Source organism: Ammospiza nelsoni, chromosome 12 (assembly GCF_027579445.1).
Source record: "Ammospiza nelsoni isolate bAmmNel1 chromosome 12, bAmmNel1.pri, whole genome shotgun sequence".
NCBI classification, from domain to species: domain Eukaryota; kingdom Metazoa; phylum Chordata; class Aves; order Passeriformes; family Passerellidae; genus Ammospiza; species Ammospiza nelsoni.
The window spans coordinates 9,529,546-9,535,126 of NC_080644.1; positions in this window are offsets into that span (position 1 = coordinate 9,529,546).

The window sequence follows — 5,581 nt, forward strand, 5'->3', positions numbered from 1 at the left end:
GTGCTCCATTTCCAGTTTTGGTTTGGACCATCATACGCTGTTCTTAAGTAGCCATTTACTCTCCTTCCCATTTCTCTGGCACAGGAGCAAGAGAATAAAGCATTAAAAAAAGAATGTGATTATAATCCTGTAAAAACTGTCAGAGGAATTTGGCAGTGGTTGCAGCCTGTGAGTGTAATACATAATATTATATTCATTTTTTAAAAAGGATTCGATTTCAAGCTGACAGTTTAAATGACAAGTCACCTTAAAAAGATATAATGGACAGTGTAAAGACTGTCAGTGTGGTTTTTTCTTTGCTAACTGTGGAGTTTTCAAGGTCTGTGCACCCCCCAAAAATTAGGAACCTTTGTTTTTTGGCAAGCTGCATGTGGAAGCTGAGAGCAATGAGGTCCCTTGTATTAATAATTTGTATTATAATAGCATTGTCACTGCTGGCTCCCAGGCTTTTTTTTATCCCTGAGTTAATGGCAGGGCTGCCTGTCAAAGGGAATTTTTTTTGGAAAAAACTTTTTTTTGCTTTTGTTGTCTCTCTGCTCCCACAAAACTGTGAATGGCACCAGTAACTGCAGCTGGGAGGGGCTGGAGATAAGGGCAGAGGAACTGTTCAGCCATGTTATTGAGTGTATTGACAGTTTAAATGTGCTATTCAGCATGGGAAGCAGATCCCAGGGGACTGACAGAGCTCCCCATCCCAGAAAATCCCAGCAGGAGCTGAAGCTAAAAATGCCAAAACCTCCAGGCAGTACAGGAATGGAGCCACAGCTTCCCACATCCTGCTCTAGGCCTGGGAGTTTGGGATCAAAGGGAAACCAGTGCTCTTCTGCTTCCTCAGCTGGAAAATCACACAGATGATCACAGCCCCTTGAATAAAACATGGAACAAAGTGACGATTACTGCTCTCAAATAATAGATTAAATTATAATTTAATCTAATAATAGTTAAATTTATTAATATTAAAGTTTAATGATAGTTAAATTTATTAATAGTAGCTAAATAATTAATAATAGTTAAATTTATTTAATAACAAATTTATCTCTTTGTGTGGTTCTGAGAGCATCCTTTGGGCAGTGAGATGAAAATGAGAGGAGAGGGAGTCTGTTGTTTCCTTTTTTTAGATGAGAAGCTGACTGTCATTTACTGACTTTTAATGCTCCATGTTGTATACACCTGTTTGGTTGTTTTTAAACCCAACCTGAAGAGGATTTGAAATTTTTAAATAGGAATTTCCTGCAATAGGAATTTTAGCATCATGGGAATATTCCATAAATCCTCCTCTTTGCAATGGAAAAAATTATTCCAGTAGACATGGACTGGACCATGATCTGCTTGTAAATTCTTGGGGGCTGGGCATAAAACTCAGCTGAAAATAAACATCAGCATCAGGAGTAGTGTAGTGCAGAAGGATGGGGAAAAGTGTCCTTGTCTGGTTCTGTCAGGAGGGAGGAGAGTTTGGGTGAAGATGCAGAGAGTTGTAAGGAGATTGACTGCAGGTCTAGAAAACCCTGGTCTGAACAAACCTGAGCTGTTTGGCTCTAGATGGGAGAAGAGCAAGGCAGGAAAAGCATCTTCAGGTCTGAAAGGGAAGGAGGTGGTTGCTCTCTGTGTACACAGTGGGAAGAGCAAGAGGTCACGGCCCTAAAACTGTAGAGAAAAGAATAATGGGCAAAATTAAGGCCAAAATAATTTGCTTGAAAGTAACAACAGGATTTGATGGTCTGAAGAGCTTGTGGAGCATCAGTTTTCAGAGGTTTAAACAACTTGGAAATATCTTTCTGATATTTCTTGATGGTCACTGATGCATGAGGCAGATGCAGTTTATTCCCCTGCAGTGGGAGTTGTCCTGTGCTCCCTTCCCTCCTGGCTGGAGTGGTGAGGCTGGAGAAGGTTGGTTTTGGTCTAAAATAAGCAAGAGATGAGAAATGATGTTCTGTGGCTTAAATTTTCAGGCACTTAAAAAAGATTGAACTGACTAAACATAATGTAAGTTTGCATGCCTCCCTACGAAAGCAGATGTTGGCTAGAAATGTTTTATGCTCTTTGGTTCTGAAATGGAATGTTATGGACATTAAGTTGTACAACTTGCCTCTCTCAGTGGTGAAGCTTTTCTGGGATGCTGGTTCACTTGAATAGGAAGAGACAGAGGGGAGTGAATGATGTTGCTTTTAGTACAGATATTTCTCTTTAAAGAAATATCAGTGAAGTTGAGTTCCCAGCTCTGTAAATCCTGGATAAATAGAAACAGCCACTCTAGAGATCCTGAATGGTAACTTGTCAGTCCTTTAATTGTACCTTGGGAATGGTAACTTTTAAAAATCAGTGTTCCACGAGCAGCAGAGGCTGCAGGGCCAGACAGTCTCTGCTGGGCAGTGTCAGGAGGTCTCACATGTCTGAGAAGTTTCCTTCAGCTCCACGTGGACACCTCAGGAAGGTGCCCATCTCTGCTAAAGCTGGGATCCTGCAAAGTGCCTTCAGAGCTCAGCTATTTCCTAGTTCTGAGAACTGCAAGAAAAGGTGAGGCATCCCTCAAAGCATCCCCTTTGGAGACTGGTGGGCAGAATTGGTTTTGTGTTTTTCTGTATAATTTTGTTGTTCTTCAGCCCAAGCTCTGTGTGGACAGAGAGGTGGGCTTGGGGCTGCTGTGTCTGCTTGTGCGAGTCTCAGGGTGAACCAGGCTTTGCTCTGCAAGGAGGTTTTATTCTGGGACAGCCTAGTTCCCTTTTCAGTCATGTCAAAAAAAAAAAAAATCCCAAAAGAGAGCAAGATGATCTGTTAAGATCCCAAAAGAGAGCTAGCAGCTGTTAAAAAAATAAATCTGAGGTGGGGTTCAGGTAAAAGGAAAACAGGATAATCTCTATTTTGAGCCTTTGCAGTGGATTTGATTTTGAAATGTTCAGTCACTTAGTGGTGCTGGAGTTTCTCTCTCCCCTTTCATGAGCCCACTGGTCCAGCTGGTTCAGAAATTGCAGAGCTAAACCTCCAGGTGCAGTAAGATGGCTCACTGTGTGTGTTGAATTTGCTATTTGGGGAAGATATTCTCCATCCTGGAGCTGTGTGCAGGGTTTGAGCTGCTCAGTCAAGCCTTGGGAAGCTGTAAGGACAGCAGTGGGATGGTAATGATGGCTGTGGTTCTGGCAGACACTGCAAATAACCGAGACAGAAGGACCTCAGTGTATCTTGGCTGTTGGACACTGGGATTTTAATATCTGAAAGAAGTTAGGGGAAAAAAAGCATGCCTTGGTTGTCCTTGTTGCTGTTCCAGTTTCAGTGATAAGCAGCTGAGCTGTTTGCATGTTCTGCTCTGAGGAAAGCCCAGTCGCTGCCCTCTCGCCCCAGCCCCCTCTGAGTTATTCTTCTTGAAGCAGCAATTCCAGGGAATTCAAGGAGGAGCTGCCAGGGTAATCATGGCTCATGGTGCCAAATTTGCAGGGGCTTTACTCCATATTTCAGAACGAGGTTTTGGAAGACTCAGATTTATCTCTGCCTCCAGCTTAAGTTTCTATTTAAGCCACCTTTAATTTCTTGAAGCGCGAAGCTGCTCTGACTGCTGTGATCGAGGTCACTCTTTAATTTAGGTACTCCAAGGAATGCAAAATCTTGTTTGCTGAAGTCTTAGGCATATGCTGAATCCCTAAAGGAGTGTGTGAAGGATATTAAATGTACCATGGCACAGGGAGAGGAGAAGCACTATTGCAGGAGGAGGAATGGCAGATAAGCAGTGGGGCCATGCTGTTATCACTTGGTTTGGGAGTTGCTGGGGTTGTGCAAGTTAATATAGGACATTTACACAAATTTCTGGAATAAAAACCCACTCCATCAGCAGTCTAGTATTTGTTTCTTATTATATGTTAGATTTTTTCTGGCACAGCAAAGTTTGTCACCTGTTATGTCAAGGTCTCGGCATTCAACGCTGGGATCTTTCCAAGTGTGCTGAAACCTAATTGGTTAGGGGTGAGCCTTCCCTTCATTTTAGGGGAGGAAAAAAAAGAAAAGTGAGGAAAAAAGAAAAAACTGTGGCATCTAAAGCATTTTTTCTTGTTCTCTCAAGTCTTGTGATTTGCCAGACTTAGGCCTCCTGATTTTTCTCCCCCCTAGTTCTGGGCTTGCTTTGCTTTTCCTGTGAATTAAATTGAGATAATAACATACAGCAAATAATTTATAACAAATAACATTGAGCAGCCAGCACTGCAGGGCTGGGGAAAGCTTTCTCCAAGCATGACTCTGCAGCAGGGAACATTGGGACACCTGAATGCTTTGTGAGGGAAAACCTTTGTGTCCTTCCACCCCAGTCCAATTGCTTTGCTTTTGTTTTGTTTTTTTTTTTTTTTTTTTTGTTTTTTTTTGTTTTTTTTTGTTTTTTTTTGTTTTTGTTTTTGTTTTTTTTTAATCCTGCTGAGTTTGGTCTGTAAAATTACAGCCAGAGTGGAAATTTCTTGTCTGCAGGATGTTGGGTGGGTTTGGGGAGCCCTTTCCTGAGTTGTAATGCATCTGTGCCTGTTATTTGGTGAAATCTCTCTGTGTCACTTTCTTATTTAATCCAAGAAATGCAACAGTTGCGTTGAAAGCATGTGGTCAGCAGGATCCAACCTGAGCAGCACATCAGTGGGGCCCTGGCAGGGAACTTTAGGGACTGGAGCTGGCTGAAGCACAGGGACACTTCACAGAATCATAGAATCACAGGATGGTTTGGGTTGGGAGGGACCTTAAAGATCACATAGTTCCAGCCCTTCTGTCCTTGGGCATGGGACACTTGGGACATGCTGCTGGGAGAGGAGGACCTGTCACTGCTCAGGCAGGAGCAACAAACAACTTTAAATTTTCCTTTACTTGGGCAGTCACAACCTAATTTTCCTGGTTTTCATCCTTGTTCCAAGCTCTGGCTCACCTTTTTCCAGGGTGACTCTTTGTTTTTCAATATGCTGTTTTCTCCCCTGCTCTGAACTTAATCCCAGAAATCCACTTGGCTGCTTATCTCTTTAGACAGTAAAGTTTAGAAATTAGGAAATACATGGAGCTGGCTCTGCTGCTTCCCCAGTGGTGAGGGAACAGGGATTGGATGGCAGTGGGGGGAAATGAGGGGAGAAAAGAAAGGCCACAGCTATGAGCAAAGCTGCATGTTATATTTAGCTGCTGCTGTGGCTGTGGCAGTCAGGGTGCTGTGGTTGCTGCTCTAAATATGTTCTGGTCAGTTGAGGTTTCCAGCCCTGGAATGGACCAAGCCCTCAGGGAGCTGGGCAGCAGTGTCACTGGTTTCCAGTACAGCCACTGGTTTCCAGTACAGCCACTGGTTTCCAGCACACTGGAATTGCTTTCACTGGATTCAGGGCTCGGTGATTAATTCAGCAAATTGGGGTAACCTCTGCTAAATAATGTCTTTACTAATTGAGAGGAAGAAAAAAACCCCCAAAGATGGGTGTTTGGGGTGCTTTAGGGGGATGTACTGTGGGAGCATGGCAGGGTGACACCTCAAACTGATCAGTGTTTTATTTTTGCTTTTAGCCTTTGCTAACCAAAGGCTGCCTTCTCCTTTAGGGGTGCAGCAGTAATTTTTGGTGTCATGTCTTCTCTTCCAGCCCTGAAT